The sequence below is a fragment of the Pseudorca crassidens genome, chromosome X (genome assembly GCF_039906515.1).
Source record: "Pseudorca crassidens isolate mPseCra1 chromosome X, mPseCra1.hap1, whole genome shotgun sequence".
In the NCBI taxonomy this organism is placed as follows: Eukaryota; Metazoa; Chordata; class Mammalia; order Artiodactyla; family Delphinidae; genus Pseudorca; species Pseudorca crassidens.
In genome coordinates, this window is record NC_090317.1 from 24,795,369 (window position 1) to 24,815,698 (window position 20,330).

The following is a 20,330-nucleotide window of genomic DNA, read 5'->3' on the forward strand; positions in this document are numbered from 1 at the left end:
ATTATTTTAAGTTCTTTTTTTTTGTCTTTTCATTGAGTTGTAAGAGGTCTTTATATAATCTGGATGTTAGTCCATTATCAGATATCTGATTGGCAAAGATTTTCACCCATTCTACAGGCTGTCTATTCACTTTCTTGATGATGTCCTATGACATACAAGGGGTTTTTTTGTTTGTTTTTTTTTTTTGATGCTGTCCAATTAATCTATTTTTCTTTTGTTGTGCTTTTGGTATATCTTAAAAAAACGTTTCATAATCTGAGGTCATGATGATTCACACCTATGTCTTCTACTAAGAGTTTTATACTTTTAGCTCTTACATTTAGGTATTTGATCCATTTTTAGTTAATTTTTTGTATATGGTATGAGTTAGGGGTTCAATTTCATTTTTATGCATGTAGATATCCAGTTGCCCCAATGCCATTTGTTGAAAAGACTATTCTTTCCCCTTTGAATTGTCTTCATACCCTTGTTGAAAATCATTGGCCATAGATAAATGGGTTCATTTCTGTACTTTCTATTCTACTCCACTGATATCTATGTTTGTCCTTATTCCAGTACCACACTGTCTTGATTACTGCAGCTTTGTAGTAGGTTTTGAAATCAGGAAGTGTGAATCCATCAACTTTGTTGTCTGTTTTCAAGATCATTTGGCTGTTTTGGATTCCTTGAGTTTACACATGAATCTTAGGGTTAGCTTGTCAATTTCTGCAAAAGAGGCAACTGTGATTTTGATAAGGATTGCACTGAATCTGTAGATCAATTTGGGGAGTATTGCCATCTTAACAATATTAAGCATTACAATCCATGAACATAGGATATCATTCCATTTATTTAGATCTTTAAATTCTTCAATGATGCTTTATAGTTTCCAGGTGTATAAGTCTTATACTTCTTTTGTTATCTTTATTCTTTATATGCCTTGCAAATGCAACTGTTTTCTTAGTTTTAATTTTGGTTTGTTTATTACTATATAAAACACAATTGATTTTTCTATATTAATCATGAATCCTGCAACCTTGCTGAAATTGTGTATTAGTTCTAATAGTTTTAAATGATTCCTAAGGATTACCTATGTACAAAGTAATGTCATTTTCAAGTAGAGATAATTTTTTAAATTTATTTCCAGTATGTATGACTTTTATTTCTTTTTCTCCTTCCCTATTTGCCATGGCTAGGACCTCTAGCACAATTTTGAATAGAAGTGGTGAAAGTGGACCTCCTTGTCTGGTTTTTGATATTAATGGGTAAGCATTCAATCTTTCACCATTACGTCTGATGTTATCTGTGGGTTTTTCATAGATGGCCTTTAAAAATTTAGGAAGTTTCCTCTGACTCCTTGTTTATTCACTGTCTTCATGATGAAATGTTGTTGCATTTTGCCAAAAGCATTTTCTGCATCTACTGAGATGACTATGTGGTTTTTGTCCCCTCTTCTGTTAATGTAATGAATTACAATAATTGATTTTTTGGAGGTTAAATTAACCTCATTTTTATGGTACAAATCCCACTTGGTCATGCTTTATACTCATTTTCATATATTGCTAAATTTCATTTGCTTGTGTGTTATTGAAGGGTTTTCTGTCTGTATTCATAGGAGACATTGTTATTTTTTTGTTTGATATTTTTATCTGGTTTTGCTGTCATAGTAATCCTGGCATCACAGAAGGAGTTGAGGTGTTTCCTCCTCTTCTATTTTTGGAAGAGTTTGTGAAAAATTGGTATTACCTTTTTTCAGTGTTTGGTAGAACTCAAAAGTAAAGCCATCAGGGTACATCCATAACACATATGTTGGTGCACTTAAAGACATCCTACATTTCTCTGAAGTTCTCTTGATTTTTCTTCATTCTAGTTTCTCCTCTTTAGATTGCATAATCTCTATCAATCTATTTATTTTCAAGTTTGCTGATTGTTTCTTCTGCCAGTTCATGTATACTGTTGAGATTCTCTAGTAAAATTTTTCACTTTGGTTACTCTACTTTCCTACTCCAGAATTTCTTTTTTTTTAAATAATTTCTACCACTTTAGTGATACTCTTTGTTTGATAAGGCATTGTCTTTATATAGTCTCTTACTTCCTTAAGCATGGTTTCCTTTAGTTCTTTTAACATATTTATAATGGATAATTTGAAGTCTTTGTTAAATCAGACATCTGACTCTCTCAAAGACACTTTCCATTACCTGCTTCTTTTTACCATGTATTGGTCATATATTCCTTTTCCTTTGCACGTGTCATAAGTTTTTGTTCAAAACTGGACAATTTAGAAAATATGGCAACTTTAGATGCTGATTACCCTTACTCCTCTCCAAGTCTTGTTTGTAATATTGTTTGCTTATTTGTTTACTTTGTGACTTGTCTAGGCTATTTTAGTAGAGTTTATTTGCCCTGCAATGTTAAGCCATTTGTGTCACCCCTTAGCAGGTACAGCCTTACAAAAATTTGCAGTCATTCTGGGACCATAATGATTTTAACAGGGCTCTCTTTGACTATATCTTCCCTTAATCTCTCTGTTAAGCTGCCTGCCTCTTTTTGTGTATCACTCAGCCCTTCCACCCCACTAATTCCTGAATGACTATTCTATTATTTTTGACAATGCCCTGGGGCATACACTGTTTCATAGTCTGATCCAATTAAATTCAGACAGGGATATATTTTGAGGCCAGCTTTGAGGTTTGCTCTGACCGAGGAGGGCTCTTCTTACCTATCTCCTTCCATGGTTCTGTTTGATGAACTATCTAGTATTTTACCTGTTACTCTTAATTAAGAGGAGAAACTTGTTGAGACTGCCCTTAGGCTTGAACTGCCCAACTCTGTTTCCGATAGAATCAGTTCCTTTGAGGAGACCTCTTTTCATATAGACTGGCTTACCCTGGGACAAATGCTCTGAGTCACTAATCTGGGCACCTGGAAGGTGTAGTGGGTTCAATGATGGCCACCCTCAAGATATTCCCAACCTGAACTTGTGAATGTGAACTTATTTTAACAAAGGATATTTGCAAAGGTAATTAGGTTAAGGATGTCAAGATGAGATAAACCTGGGTTATCCAGGTGGGCCCTAAACCCAATGACATGTGTGGCTTTAGAATTGGGTAATGGACAGAGGCTGGAAGAACTCTAAGGCAAATGATAGCAAAAGGTTAAATTGCTTTGAAGAGACTATTGGTGGAAATGTGGAATTTAAAGGCAATTTTGGTAAGGGTTCCTGAGGAAGTAAGGAGCACTTTAGACAAAACATCTATCATGTTGTAATGTATTTTTTTAAACATCTTTATTGGAGTGTAATTGCTTTACAAGGTGTGTTAGTTTCTGCTTTATAACAAAGTGAATCAGCTATATGTATACATATATCCCCATATCCCCTCCCTCTTGCATCTCTCTCCCATCCTGTTGTATATCTGTACAAAGGAATACTACTCAAAAATAAAAGGAATGAGCTATTGATGTACACAACTGCATGGATGAATCTCAAAATAATTATGTTGAGTGAAAAAAGTCAGATAAAGAGTACATACCCTATGAGTTCATTTACATAAAATTCTAGAAATGCAAAGTAACCTATAGTGACAGAAAGTAGATCAGTGGATGCTTGAGAACATGAGGAAGGAATTACCAAGGGGTACAAGGGAAATTTTGTGGGTGATGAATATTTTATATTGATATATCTCCTTATTGTTGTGATGGCTTCATAACTATATACATGTCAAAACTTCTTAAATTGTATACTTTAAATATGTGTAATTCCTTTCATGCCAGAAGCTTCAGGCACGTTATCTCTTTCTTAATTAGTAAGAAAGATAGTCTGCTTGTCATATAGCTCAAACATACATCTCAAAATTTAGACTTACTTGCCCTGATGGGCATGGCTAATATCATGCTCCTATTCTTGAACAAATCACACTAGCTTGTGAATAGTATATATGGCTTATACCAATTAAAGCCTATCCCTAAAGCATGAACTGAGGTCCCAAACCACATGGTTGGAAAATCCAGGGCTGTTAAGTTTGGAGAAGAGAGTAATAAATCCTGGGGAGATGACCAGAAGTGTCCATTACAGATTTTAAATGATTAAGGATATTTAAAAATCTCAGAATTTCTCATCAAATTCCTCCAAAGAGCTATGTTCTTTGATCCAGTCAACAAATATTTGTTGTGCTCCTGCTCATTTGTCAGGCAATGTGATAGGCTCTAGGATATAGCAGTGATAATAATAAGCAATATCCCTGCCTTCATGAAATTCACATTCTGGTGTGAGAGACAGAGCATAATAAAGTACACAAATATATCATTTTAAGTAGTGATAATTGCTTTAATAAAAATAAAACATGGTAAGCAGAAATAGTTATGGGGCTATTTTATTTATTTTAACTTTTATTATGAGATATTTATTACATACAAAGTCATAAATATAAATACATATGTATGCTGGTATATATATTATACTTGCATATCCACCACTAAGTTTGAATAACAGAAAATTACCAATACCTTGGAAACCCATGTTTTCACTTTTCCTACCATATACCATACCTGTTTAGAGGGGGGATACTGCAGATAGGAATGAAAAGAAAGTCTCTCTGAGGCCTTTCTATATTTTATACAGAGGCCTAAATGAAGGAATGAAGTGAGCTATATGATAGTCTTCGAGAACAGCATTCCAGGCATAGGAAACAGCAAATGCAAAAGCCATTAGATAATAAATGAACTCTGTTGTTTGAGGAAGGGCAAGAAGAGCACTGTGGCCGAGATCTGGTTGAGCCTTAAAGGCTGTGGAAACAAGAGTAGATTTTATTCCAAATGTGACTAGAAGTCATTGGAGAATTTGAGCAAAGGTGTGATGTGATCTGACTTTACTCTAAAGAAAAGATTACCCTGATTGGAGGGGGACAAGAGAGGAAGAAGAATCATTCATTATGATACACTGCTACAGTCCAAGAAAGAGAGATTATGGTGGCTTAGACTAGGATAAGACAATTAATTGGATTTGTAATTAATTCAATTTGGGATATATTTTAAAGTTACAGCTGACATGACTTCCTGATAAATATGATATATAAAAGAAAGAAAGAAATCAAAGATAACTACCAGTTTTTGGCCTGAGCAACTAAGTGAATTGTGGGCCTATTTACTAAAACAAGGAATGTCAAGGCAGGAATGGGTTGGGGGACAATCAAGAGTGATGTTTTGGCCATGATAAGTATGAAATGCCTATCAGATATCCAATGAGAGATATTGAGTAGGCAGTTGGAATAATTCTGGAACAGAATTTCCTGGCAGAAATCAGGAAAAAATATAGTATATCTGTAGGAGAGGAGTAGAAGGATATAGCAGTGAACAAAAGAGACAAAAATCTGACCCTCATGAAGCTTATATTCTAGTGACAATAGACAATGCTTCTTTAATTTAGTTTACTATGTGCTACATATTATTCTAAGTGCTTTGCTTATAATAACATATAATACGCACAAAATCCTGTGTGGTAGGTGTTACTATTATATTCATTTTTGAAATGAGGAAACTAAGGAAAAGAAAAGTTAAGAGACTTGATTTGCCAAAGGTCATACTGCTATTAGTTGATAGAGTGAAATTTGAATTGAGTCTGGTCCTAGAGTCTGTGTTCTTAACTATCACATTACAGTGTCTCATTCAAAAGAGCAATAATTCATATATAGATAAAGGTGCAGGTATACAGATTTAGAGAGATAGTTTTATGTGACAGAGGCATATATCATGGGTCCAGAAAGGGAGGAAAAATAAAGAAATTCACAGGTAATTATGCAGCAGGTGCTTTCAAATTAGCATATTAGTTCAATCCCCATGACAACCCTAAATGCTAGATTATATTATTTTCATTTCCACATAGAAGACATACAAGTAGAAGGGTTGGGCAGAGATATGTTTACAGGGCATAAATAGAAGACCTTAAATCTTAGGGTTATAACCCTAACTGTAAAGTAAACAATGACAGGTTATGCCGAGTAAGTAAATATGGTTCAAAATGATGTGACCAAAAGGACATAAAATTAAGTTTCACTTAACTCATAACTGCACCTGACTTGATGAAGAAATACGGGGCAACTAGGGAGACATTTTGTTCATACTAGATCACAGTATTTCTATTTTCAGATCACTAGCATGTTTGAGCAAAACAAAATCAGAAATACACGAGTTAATGTAAGTAAGGCAAATGAAAGGAGGACATTCAACATGGCTGACTTTATTTCAACTTCTTTCCCTGTCATTAGAATTACTATAGTTATTTAGCAAAAAAAAAAAATCTAACTTCTGTAAATAATTTGTCATTTATATTTGCCTATATTATTCATCATGAGTTATTCAGGGTTAACTCTGGTTATGCTTACATTATTTTACTATGAAGGGTGAAAATGCTCCTGATAAATTAGCTTTCCTCTGGGGTCTGAATTTACCTTTCCAGAGCATTCAATTTGAAATATATTTATAAATACAGCATGATCATATCCCAGTAATATTTCATGTTTGGTTATTTTTTTCTACACTCTTTGAACAACTTTTAATTTACCCAGGTTTCAAAATATGGATCAGATATGGCTCTATTATCAACATGATAAAATGCATTAATGGTCTTCAGTCAATCTAAGTCTCTATGGGACTCCCGACAATCATTCAGGGGTTTAAATTAACAGAAATCTTGTGATTTTATAAGTACCGAGCATCAGAGTCACTTCAGGAACATTTGCTTAGAACAGTATTTATCTGACCACTTCTTCTGAGACAAAAGAACAATGAAGATACCAGTGCATGTGTTTTAAAAGTTATACTGGGACTTCCCTGGTAGTGCAGTGGTTAAGAATCCACCTGCCAATGCAGGGGACACGGGTTCGATCCCTGGTCTGGGTAGATTCCACATGCTGCAGAGCAACTAAGCCTGCGTGCCACGACTACTGAGCCTGTGCTCTAGAGCCCGTGAGCCACAACTACTGAGCCCACGTGCTGCAACTACTGAAGCCCACGCGCCTAAGAGCCTGTGCTCCGCAACAAGGGAAGCCCCTACAATGAGAAAACTGCGCACCGCAACGAAGAGTAGCCCCCACTTGAAGCAGCTAGAGAAAGCCCGTGCGCAGCAATGAAGACACAACGCAGCCAAAAAAAAAAAAATATATATATATATATAAAATACAAAATATATAAAAGTTATACTTTAAATAACTTACCACTAGATGTTTTTGTTTTATTTTTAATAAGCTTCATTGATACACACTTCATAGCCAATAAAATGCTCACAATTAAGTATATATTTTGATCAACTTTGGCAAATGAATATACCCATGTTACCACCACCACAATAAAATTACAGAATATTTTGTTCATCCCCAAAAGGTTCCCTGGTGCTCCTTCCCAGTCAGTCATTGTAGTCAAATCACCCCTAAACATTTGACCACCTGTTCTGGTTTTCCAGGGACTGTCCTGGGTTTTGCACTAAAATTCCTGCATCCTGGGAAACATCTCAGTACCAGATAAAGCAGGATGGTGGACCACTGATCTTCTTTCTATCATTATAGATTAGTATTGCCTGTTTTAGAGTTTCATACAAATGGAATCATGCAATATGCATTCTTTAATGTCTCAGCATAAGAATTTTAAGATTCATCCTTGCTGTTGCATGCAACAGCAATTCACTTTTTTTTAAATACTGAATAGTATTGTATTCTCTGGGTATACCACAATTTGTTTATCCATTTACCTACTGATGGACATTTTGGGTGGTTCTCATTTTTTAGCTGTTGTGAAAAATACTGTTATGCATATTGATACACAGGTCTTTTTGTGGGCATATGTTTTAATTTATCTTCAGTAAATACCTAACAGCAGTAATTCTGAGTCATAAGACAAATATATGTTTAAGTTTATACAAAACTGGCAAACTATTTTCCAAAGTAGTTGTACCATTTTACATTCCTACAAACAATATACGAGTGTCCCAGTTGCACATTTTTACTAAAACTTTATCAGTGTTTTTAATTTTAGCTCTTCTAGTAGTTATGTATTAAAAACTCGTGGTTTTAGTTTACATTCCCCTGATAATAATGTTGAGAATTTTCATGTGCTTATTTGCCATCCAAATATCTTTTGGGTGCTTGATAAGCATCACAAACAGCAAATATTTGATGCCACCCCCCGCCCCCACGAACCTTGAAGTCATCTTTGACTCTCTGTCACATCCCACAGGGAGTCCAATAATAAATTAAATTTGCCCTATATTTTAGTATATTTGTAAACTACCCTGATCCAAGCCACCATCATTCTCTTGTCTGGACTAATCAATAGCTTATCAACTGGTCTCTGCTTCCACTCTTGCTCAACCGTCAGTTTATTCTCCACACAACAGCCAAATTGATGCTTGTAAAATATATGTCAGATCATGTGTTCAACATCTAATGAATCCTGTTGGCCCCAGGCCTATAAATTAACCTTTATAAGACACTATATGATCTTGCCCCTCTGCTACCATTCTGACCTCATTTCCTACCACTCATCCTTGTTTTACTTCATTCCACCCACAGTGACTTCTTTGTTGTTCCTTGAACATGCCAAGTATGCACCTGCTTTCAGGATATTTGTACTGTTTTCCTCTGCCTGATTTCTTTCCCCCTAGATATTCATGTGGCTTGCTTGCTCACTTCTCCAGATGTCACCTTAAATGCTTTCTTAACACTGAGGTAGTCTTCGACCACCTTATGTAAAATCACTCCTGTCACTCTCTATTCCCCTTTCCCTATTCCATTTTTATTCACACTACATATCTCCACTCCTGCCTTCTCCATAAAATTTACTCTTCAACACTGTGTGATTTTCTCATACTGGTATCCCTATGGCTCAAATTATTCTTGGCATAATGAGAGGACTATATAAACCCTTGTTGAATGAATAAACGTGAATTATTCCTCCATGCCCACCAAGTCCACCTCCTGGACCACATGTTAAGTTCCTCATAGGGAGGAATCTTGCCTCATTCTTTCCATAGTACCTTATATGAGGTAAATATTAAGCATTCTTGATTGGTTTTTGCATATTTGAAATACTGTCCAACAAGCCTAGTTAGGATTAAAATTAGCTAGGAAATGCTGATGTCCAACATTATCTTGAATTGATATTATAGGAATAGCTAATGCATTTGATAAATTGTAAAATAGATGAAATTTGTTTTTCAGGTTCAACTAATACTTACTGCACTTGCTATATAACAGAAATAATTTAAAATGTTTTTGTATAACTTTTAATATTGAATAAATTGATTTTCAGAGACTTAACCCTCCTAAAGTCATAGATCTAGGATATTACAGAGTTAGAATTCTAATTTTTCACTCATAGTTCCAAATTTTGTGCTTGCACTCCTCCCTTTCATTGTTTCTCCTCCAGCGACATGCTTCCTAGTTATTGCCTCTGTCTTCCCCATCTTTCATTCTCTAAACCATGTCACATCCTGAGAAGTGAGCCATTAGTCACACTTTAGCCAATCTCTTCACCTTCATCAAAACTTACCCCATTATTGGCTTATCGTTACACTAACCCAAATCAAGGGTAAATGACCACTACTGCTTAGTGTGGTAACGTCACATAACAAAATTGACACCCAGTTAATAGGAGTCTTTGACTACCTAATAAAATCAGAAATTACTTTGAGAATCTTAGATACTGGGGCCATAATAGAGAGGGAGCATAATGATGTATTTAGGCATTTTTGAAGGCCCCTTGCACACATCCCCCTAGATAACTGCTGACTGGGCCTTCTTCAAGAACAAGCTATGGGTATACATACACAGATATGTTGATACACTACTCATCCCAGAGGGTATGAAATGATGAGAATTTATTTTCACTTACCCTTACTTAGCACTCCACTGACAGTTATAATTTTCATTTTAAACTAGGGTACACTGGAAATGAAAATAAAGGGTAAGAATTAGTATAAAGATTACTATTTTTCTTGATTTTCATCTTTAAATGATATGAAGTAAGTTAAATAAACTTTAAGCCACACAATTTTTACTTATTTACATCATCCACACAGGTAATAAACATTTATCGAATAGCATCTATGTACAATGTACTGCGTTTGCCACTATGAGAGTTAAAAAAAATACAACTGAATATTACACAATTCTAGCTCTCAGAGATTTGTGTAATCTGCTGGAGAATACAAAAATGTCCATGAGAACTGGCAGGGAAGTGAACTTAGTATAGAAACATCCAGCTACAAGTTCAACCCACTCATTCAACAATATATACTAAGCACCTACTATGTGTGAGGCACTATGCTGGGAACTGGGGATTAAATGATACACATAACCCACCACAATCCCTATGTGATGGTATACATGAGAATAGTAGAGAAGATATAGACATAAAGAAAAGTATTCTAAAAATGGAAAATTTTCAACTGTGAATAAGTGCTATGAAAATGAGGTAATAAGAGGATTTTACCTGGACAGGAAGCTCAGGGAAGGCTTCACTGATGGAAGGATAATTGAGTTATGATCTGAAGAGTGAATAGACGTTAACCAAGTTAAAAAGGGAGGGAATAATGTCCCACACCCTCTGGAAAGAACAAGGAAGAAAGAATCTGAAAAAAGACCAGTGGGGCAAAAGCATAGAAAGCATGTACATAATGAATCTAGAGAGGTAGATGAAGCCAGACTATGATGCAAAGACTTGTGGAATTTCAAGTTTCAAAATTAGAATAGTATTTTCATGATTGAGTACAACCTCCTTAAAAAGTCTGTCCTATGGATATGCCTGATACTAAAGTCTTGTTTATTTATATGTGAATTATATGTGTATATTATTCCTGTACATTATAATTAATTTGGTGATTCATGTAAATTACTGTTTGACACAAATATACAAAAGATGAGAAAATTTAGCACTTAGTCTTTCATATTCTTCCCTAAACTGTACACTGAAAGAGAAAGGTATGCATTTACAAAGATTCAGAGATCATGAGATAAATTTAAATTGGGAATTAAATATGAAAATCATTCTGGAAATGAATTCTGTAATTTTAACATATTGAGATCATTTGTTTTTGAGAAAAGGCCTGAGGAAAATGTGATTTAAAAAAAAAACAGCTATGTTAAATATTCTCTAGTCATCAAACTTCTCTGACTTTTAAAGAAATAAGAGATGCAAATTATTTCCTAAGATACACACTTTTGCTACTCTCCTCCACTTGGAGTTAAAATTTTGTACTATATTTAAGGTTTGACCAAGTGTGTTTTTAACAATCTGGATGGTGCAACAAATACATGTTTTTCTAAATACTATCTATGTCACTAATAAGAGATGCTTTTATATCTATGCAAATCCGAAATTGAAGGTAAATTAAACCCATGGTACATACTTAAAGGTCTGCTTCAACCCACACATAGCTGTATGTTTTTTCCATTATATTCATGGCAGGTACAATATCATACGCATTTAGCAGAAGAAACAGACTGCATAGGTCATGATCTACTCATTATGCATATCTCTAACTTCAACAATGATGGCTCCTGCTAACATACAGAGAACTATGTAGGTGAGATATTCCCACAAAAAATTATAGCCTCAAGAGCGAAAACTGTGCTTCCCGGTTCCTAGACTAAGTAGAGAACAAGAGAGCAAGAGTAAGCACAAAGGCCTCTTCCTATTTAAACAGTACAATGCCTTTGTTAAATATGTATTTGATCCAGGACCAAAAGTATCCACTTTTGCAATTTATAAAATATTAAAGCACATTTTTAAAAATCAAATTTTACTAATACAAGAAACATTTCAACATGATTTTTTTTTTGGCTAGGTAATTTGTGTTTGTTTATTTATTTATTTATTGAGGTATAGTTGATTTACAATGTCATGTTAGTTTCAGGTGTATAGCAAAGTGATTCAGTTATACATATACCTATATCTAATCTTTTTCAGATTCTTTTCCCATATAGGTCATTACAAAATATTGAGTATAGTTCCCTGTATTATACAGTATGTCCTTGTTGGTTATCTATTTTATATATATAGTAGTGTGTATATCAACATGACATTTTTTAAAGAATTCTTGAATAAAGGCTATTCTGTTGCTCAGTTTTGTTTTGTTTTGTTTTTCTTTTACATATACAAGAAGCTTGAGAGATTTTGCAAACTTCAAAGATCAAACAGGTTTAATTTTGTCAATTCCACATTTCTTAAAAGCATTCTACAGCAATCAGCACTTGAAAGCCAATCTGATTATGTAGCTTAGCTCAATGTAGCTGTAATACCTCATTTTCTTTCAGTGCAATGGTCAAACGCAGGGCAATTGCTTTCCATAACTAAAATGGTGGCTGTTACTGAATACAAGCTATGTTACTGATTTAATATTTATTATTATTATTATTATCACTATTTCGTATGACATTTTGAATTTTCTTTTAAGCAACTTTTCCCATACTGTGACTTCTAAAATATTAGTTCATTAATGTCATTGTAATTTTAAAATATCTCTTTCTTAGTCAGTTTGGGCTGCTATGACAAAGTACTGCAGATTGGGTGGCTTATAAACAACAGAAATTTATTTCTCACAGTTCTAGAGGCTGAAAGTCTGAGATCAGGGTGCCAGGATGGTTGGGTTCTGGTGAGGGCCCTCTTCTACGATACAGACTGCTGAATTATCCTTGTATCCTCACATGGTGTAAAGAAAGTGAGAGAGCTCTCTAGGGCTTCTTTTATAAGGCGCTAATCCCATTCATGCGGGCTTAATCCTCATGACCTAATCACCTCCCAAAGGCTCCCACCTCCTCATACCATCGCACTGGGGGTTAGGGTTTCAACGTACAAATTTTGAGAGGACACAAACATTCAGTCCATAACAGTCTCCAAAGCAGCAAGTTATTTAATTTACAATTTATCTGAAATTATAATAGAATATGTTTTCTGAAATCAGAAGTAAATGCCCCCATATAAGATTTATTAAATTTATTAAATAAATTTATTAAAACTCTAAGAAGCTGAATGCCATTGTAAGTCAAGTATGGTTTATTTCTGACATTTACTTTGTTCATTACTGAAATCTGTGTGCATTTTTTGAGATTTTTGGTATATTTGAGTACCATGGAGAAATCATATGCTGTAGTTCATTATTCAATATTCTTGTATCATTAGTGAATCCAAACCTCTGGAAAGCCTTAGGTCTGTGTGATATCAGTGTTTACATCATTGAAATTAATATAAATTGAGCATGAGAATTATGACAAATGGAACATATTTGATGGGGGGAAGCTGAAATATAGTCCTTTACTGTCTGTGGAAAACTGTAAAACAGTAACACTAAAAAACATAAAATGATAGGAGTAGAAAACTAGATATGAGTTTCCAATGTGAAAAAAGAATAGAAAGGCAAGTACTCCCCTCACCATTTAATACAAGGAGTCACTGTTCAAGAGAAAGCAGGACATAGCTTCGTCAAGCAATGAATGAGGTACTCTGCCAGTACAACAGAATGTGAAGGAAGGAACTCCGATAGTGTTTATTTGCAAAATAATTCTTTGGACGATTAAGTCAGCTCTAGTCTCACCAGTAGAGAAATACGTTGTTGATGAGAAATGGTGGATTTCTGAAGCTGTCAAAATTTTTAAATGCATAATTCGTGGTGCTTTGCTGTCGTGCAACCCTCCAAAATATAGCATTTGTCTGAATTTGGGTACATATTGGAACTCCTTCTAAGAATATTTAGTTACCACAATTATCAACAAGAAAAAAATTCTTGCTCCTTAATAGCTTTTCTGTAGCCAAAACATTTGTAGGGGTGGTGGTGCTGGGGAAATAGAGAGGCTCATAGTTGCCTTCTATTACATTAATCTGAAAAAGTTGGATTATAGTTTGTAGACTCCTTACTTCCCTTAATAATTCTGTAAGGGATAACTAATCTATGAATTTACCTAAATCTTGGCAAAGCTATTTATATCACTATGCTATCTATACATTAGGTGATGAAAATTCTTAACTATACATTGCAGTAAAAGGTAGTCGATTTATGTTGTGTCTACATTCTATGCAGGGAATAAATCTAGATCTCACGCTTTCAGAAATCACAAGGGTTTCATCTTAGGTTCATAAGAAGACAATGAGATACTGAGAAAGAAGATAGTGTTGGTGTTTTCACTTTCAAAATCATCATCCATTTTGAGTTTATTTCATATCTAAGAAAATTATACCATTAAAATGTTCATACTAAACTCTTCCATCCAGCCTAAAATGCTGCCTATAGTAGATCCACAAATACCTCAATCTCTCCGTTGAGAGAAATAACTGTTATTGGCACAATTTGGGATAGTGGGGATTCATTAGTCATATATTCCAGTTAATATATTAATATTAATATACTAATATGTTCTATATATATGGACTGCCAGTCAATAAAACATACAGTAAAGTTAATAATATTTTCATGCGTGCAAGTATTCTTCTGCTGCTTCTACACTTGCTATTTCATTTAATCTTTACAATGTCTGTCTGTATTCAGTAATTATTAGTATGCCATTTTACAGATGAGGAATTTGAGGCTTAGCAAGGCTAAGTAAGTTCCCTATAGTCACATAACTAATTAATGATTAGTTAGAATTTGAAAGAGATTCAATCTAACCTATGCTCCTTCTGTGGCCTTTGATGCAAAAACTAAATACATATCATCTATTTTAACCTTTGCTTCATAATCATCCTGATACAAATCATACTTAGCCAATAGATGTATAGATGTCATGTATCAGAGTTTTAAACAGCTCTATATTCTTCTGGGTTCATGTTCCATGTGTTTCAGTGGGACTCCAGATTCAGGTTTTTTAAAATTTCTTGAAAAGAAATTCATTTTCTCTGATTTTTCTTTATAGTTTTTAAAGTTTTCATTTACTTTGACCTTATTTTGAAATGTATTTGACATAAACATTGTATAAATTTAAGATGTACAATGTGTTGATATGTATATATATATCATAAAATGATTGCCATTGTAGAAATAATTAGCACCTCTATCATTTTGGATAAACAAGCCTATGGGTCAGTTTATGAGAGGACCTAGCATTTGAATACAGAAATATGTGGTATAATTATTTGACATAAGCTCAATTTCCTTTTGGATGAGATTTTCTGCCTTGAACCTTTCTTTCTCTCTTTCTTTTCTCACCCTTGGCACTATCGACATTTTTGCACTGGACAATTCTCTGCTCTGTGCAAATGTTCTCTGCATTTTAGGATGTTTAGCAGCATCTTTGTTCTCTGCCCAGTAGATGCCAGTAGCACCTCCCTCCCCAAAAATGACAACTAAAAATTTCTCCAGGGGCAGAAGCACTTTCTGCTGAAAACCACAGGTTTGTGACAATACCACTAAAGAAAAAGAGAACAGATAAGCATTCTTCAGTGTAGCTTTATTCAGGAAAGAAAGCAGCATCATAGACATTGCTTTTCTGACCAACTTGAGGATTATAGAGTTGCCTATTGAATGAAGTTTTGAATACATAATTATAGGCATAGTTTATTTTCATTATTTTTTCATTAAAATTCAAATTATTTTATTAAATTTCATATAGATGATAAAACCCTGAAAACTACAAAGAAATCACCATGTATTTGGCGTTTTTTAAATTATTACTGTTACAAATAATATTCTCAGTTGTGGTTATACATTGCAGAGATTTCCCTACCTTGTGCTCCTGTGAGTTGGATTCTATGCTTGGCCTAAGAAGCTATTTTCTCACTAGATTAAATATTGTGAAATAAAAAAAAACTATGTAAATATAATATGCCCCAAAGCAAAAAAATAATTTTCAACACAGATGAGTTTCAGAAGGTTTAATGCCAAAGATTTTTAAAATCTTGTGCCGGGGGAACTTTGTTTGCAACTTAAAAAAAAAAAAAAAAAGTTTCCTATATTACCCTCACAGAATGATGACTTTCATTCCCAAAGCAGACATTTGAAGGGTCATTTGAAATAAAGTGAAAAGCATTAAATATCCAATTTCTTTAGTCAAAACAGTATCACTATCTCAATCTTTCCTGCCCCAGAAAATGGAAAGAAGAAATGGTATATAGGAAGGTAGGTAAAATGCTTTATGATGTGATTTTTCCCAAACAGAAATTAATCACAAAAGGATAATTCTCAAGTTTTTATTCAGTGATAACCTTACATGAAGTCAATGGGAGTTGAATCTAAAAAAGGACAAGCTTAATTCCCATTCTATACGGTGAACTGACACCAATGAAGCCTTCTACATTTAAACAAGAAAACCTTCTAATAATCATCAAATGATGCATTTACTTGCAGCCTTCCTTTGGCAATAAACACTGCAGTGTATGTACAGGTCAGGTTACCTGTTAAATAATGGATCCTGTCATTGCCTTCAAAGAGCTGTTAGTCTATAGAAGGTAATTAGGACAGAGATATAATTATGCTTTTTTTCTCCCCTGAACATACAACTTGCATTCAATCAATGTTGAATGAAACTAAACTGAGAGAAATTACAAGAGTTAGAAAGCAGACTGAATTGTTCTAAGAAGATTTACACCCATATAAAAGAAAGTTGCAAATGACCTCAAATTCTTAAAATCCTCTTTAGGAATGTTTCAGGAAATCTCAAGAAACTCCATTTGATTATTCAAAATGTGTAGCTTGGGCTAACAAACAAGTTGAGAAAGTATGATATTTGCAGCCACCATACATCTCAGAACTTCTGCAAGAGTCCATTATCCCCATAAATTCATTCATATTTTCCAAATTTTTGGTAAAGAAAGTTTGCTCAAAATAGATACCTTGTTCTTAAATGCAAATCCCAAGGCATATTTCTAGTTGTGGCTTTGTCACTGGTTCAAAAAATTCTCTGTGTAAATGTTCCTCTAGAACTTAATTTGTAGTTGGACTTATACAGACAAATTTTGGGGGAGCTATTTCTTTATAAATGTTCAACATCCCCACTGTGGCAATATGACTAACCTGGGAGACTCACTTCCAAATGAATATATATGAAAGGAGAGAGTTTATGGCTAAACTCAAAGGCACAAAGTATACCCTGTAAGAAGTTGCTCTCAAGGCTATGGTTTCTTCTTAGTAAAAGAGTAATATAATTCAGAGTCTGGATGATTCAACATGCTTAAGCCACCTTACGCCTAGTCTAAATAAAGGTTTATTATTTTGTACTACACAGTTCCAAAAAAAATCTGTCTAATGATAATGATACTTAGCCCTGAAACTGCTATGCATACATAATTATTTGTAAAGACTAGATATTATAAGATATACTCTTTTATTTTAGGTGGATATCAGACATAAAAAGTTACTCTAAATAAAAGTTTTGGTCAACTCAAACAAAAAAGCTAACCTTGTATATATACTTCAAAGGGATTCTCTATAGAGAGAAGACCATTCTATAAATGAATGACAAGGGACACCAGCAATGTAAAATTATTAAATGATAAAATCTACTTCTTACCACTAAAAGTACATTTAAAATATCCACATTGTGAATGAAGCCTTATTTAAAATGATACCTGTACTTCATACTATCTTCAGAGAACAAATCATGGAAATTTACATTTAAAGTACCATAAGAAAAACACATTGTAAAGCAACCACACTCTAATTAAAATTAATTTAAAAAATTTTTTAAATAAAACAATTTTTTAAAGTAACATAACAGATTCAATGTACTATAATTATATTACTCAGTTTACTGTTACCATACAAATATTTATTTTTTACTTAAACTTAAGGTCCATATTTGAAATATACATAATAAAGTCTACATTGTTCAATGTGGTAGCCACTAGTCACGTGTCTTTCATGTTAAAATTTAAATTAATCAAAAATGAATAAAATTTAAAATTTAGTTTCTCCATCATGCTACTCACATTCCCAGTGCTCAATAGCCACGCACCCATCATTACAGAGACTCTGCTATGCATAGTATAGATAATTACATTAAAAATATATGTATCTCAAAAATACTTAAGAATTTCAAGAGAATTTATATTTTTTCCCATTTGTAAAGCACTCGACTTTCAAAAGAAAGGCACTTCTAAACACTGACCAATTCTAATTGATTATGCAACACTTCTATCAATTATTCTAATTAGAAGCTTAATATTAAATTAAGATTTTTCTACTTCATGCACTTTTGAAAATAACTTTCCTAATTTCACTGACCAGCTATCCACCAAACTGATGACAAGGGTGAAGAGTACAAAGAGAAGATTATTATATGTAATTTGACTGATTGTCCCCACTATTATCATTATTTTCTACTTAGTTTTAACTTTATTTAAAAACTTTGGGATAAGAATGGCATATCAGTAAAGATTCTCCAGAGAAACTAAACTAATAGGAATATGAATGAATATATGTATATACATATACATATATATATATGATTTATTTCTAAGGAAGTAGCTCACACAATTGTGGGAGCAGGCAAGTGTGAAAGCTGTCAGGCAGGCCAACAAATAGAAAACTCAGACAGGAGTTATTTCCACAATCTTAAGGCAGAATTTCTTTTTCTCTGGGAAACCTCAAATTTTGCTCTTAAGGCCTTAAACTGATTGGACAAGGCCTGTTCATATTGTTAAAGGTAATCTTTACTTAAAGTCAACTGATTGTAGATGTTAACCACATGGAAAAATTACCTTCACAGCAACACCTAGATTAGTGCTTGGTTAAATAACTGGCCCTAGCCAAGCTGACACAAAATTAGCCATCACATATGGTAATGAGGTCATCTGAATTCTCTAAAATGGGACTGGGGTGGGAGGGAGGTCTCTTCCCATAGCCAAAATGTGCCCAGGTCCCTGTAAGTATTTCTGCCCACCACTTCAAATGTGGGTGGAAGACAAAGTAACCCTTGTTATGATAATGATCTACATAAGAGGTTCTTCATCAATGTGATTAAATGGGTAAATTGCAAGGATCTCCCTTCTTTTCAACTTTGGTGAATTGTCTGCAGTTTTCTGCCCTTATCTGGAGGACTGTTTCCAAAAGAGTGGTGAGTTTTTATTTTCTTTGTTAAAACTCAGTGAAAATAACACTACACACCTGTGTCCTGCCCTCTTTCCTCTCAACTTGATACTTTATTCCTACAACCACTGACCTTTTTCTCAGCCTCCTTCCTTTTTCTCTATTGCTCTAACCTCAATTTATTTCAAAAACTTAAATATAGGTCAACTTTCTAAACAAAATTTTTAAACAATGTGTTCCCAAAAAGTACTTTGTACTAAAGGCTATAATTTTGGACATTGAAAACTACTTCAAATTAAGATAAAATCATGGGAAAACATTATAACAATTCATGCTATAAATTCCTTAAACTCTGGGTTTAAGAGTACACATTCTGTATTTCTTGTAGACCTTCATTTAATATTTATCTGTGGTTTTAGAATAAAGCAAGAGAGAAGCTGAATATTCTTGCACATTTTAATCTTAAAACAAATGTACACACTTCATGCATATATGCCTATGAACTCAAATATGAGAATGGTAAAGAATGTACTTTGTGATAAGATCCTGCAATAACACAGATAATCATACATCCACAGGATTCTAAGTTATATGCTTTGAAAGATTCAAATAAGAATGTTCAAATTTATAACTTGGAACAGCAATTGCATTAAAAGATAAAAGATGGATAGTGAACACATACAAGGTTGTAATCATTCACTTAGAAGGCCCTTGCTGAAATTATAAAACATGGGAGCATAGCTTGAATAGTTTTTGTATGTTGGGAGACACCCAGAAGTGATTTGTAGCTACTTGCTTCTCCACTGCTGCACTTGATATATAGAGGGTATGTTTTTTAACCCTTCTAAGAGCTTCACCTGAAAAACTTTTTTTCAATCTCTGAGGAAATTGGGAGGAAGTTTCCCAGCCCATTTCCATGAAAATACAGTTTGAAACTTTTTATCATGACGTGACAATGTTTATTCATTCAAAAAATATTTGCCAAGGACTGTGCTAGCTGCTAGAGATAGAGATGAATACCATCAAGTACTGGCCTGAAGGAGCTTACAGTGATTTGAGTGCAGTTATCATTAATTTGTATCAAAGCGCCACCAAAAAGGCAATTGTTCGATTTGATTCCTGCATAACCAAGGATCAAAAATTCTGGATAGATATTTTTAGATGAATTTTTATTTGGGCACAATTTTAGATGTATAGAAAACTTGAAAAGTTAGTATAGAGATGTGATGGTATTTTATGTGCCAACTTGTCTAGGCCATGGTGTCCAGACATTTGGCCAAACATTATTTAAGGTGTGTCTGTGAGGGTGTTTCTGGATGAGATTAACATCTGAACTGGTAGACTGAATAAA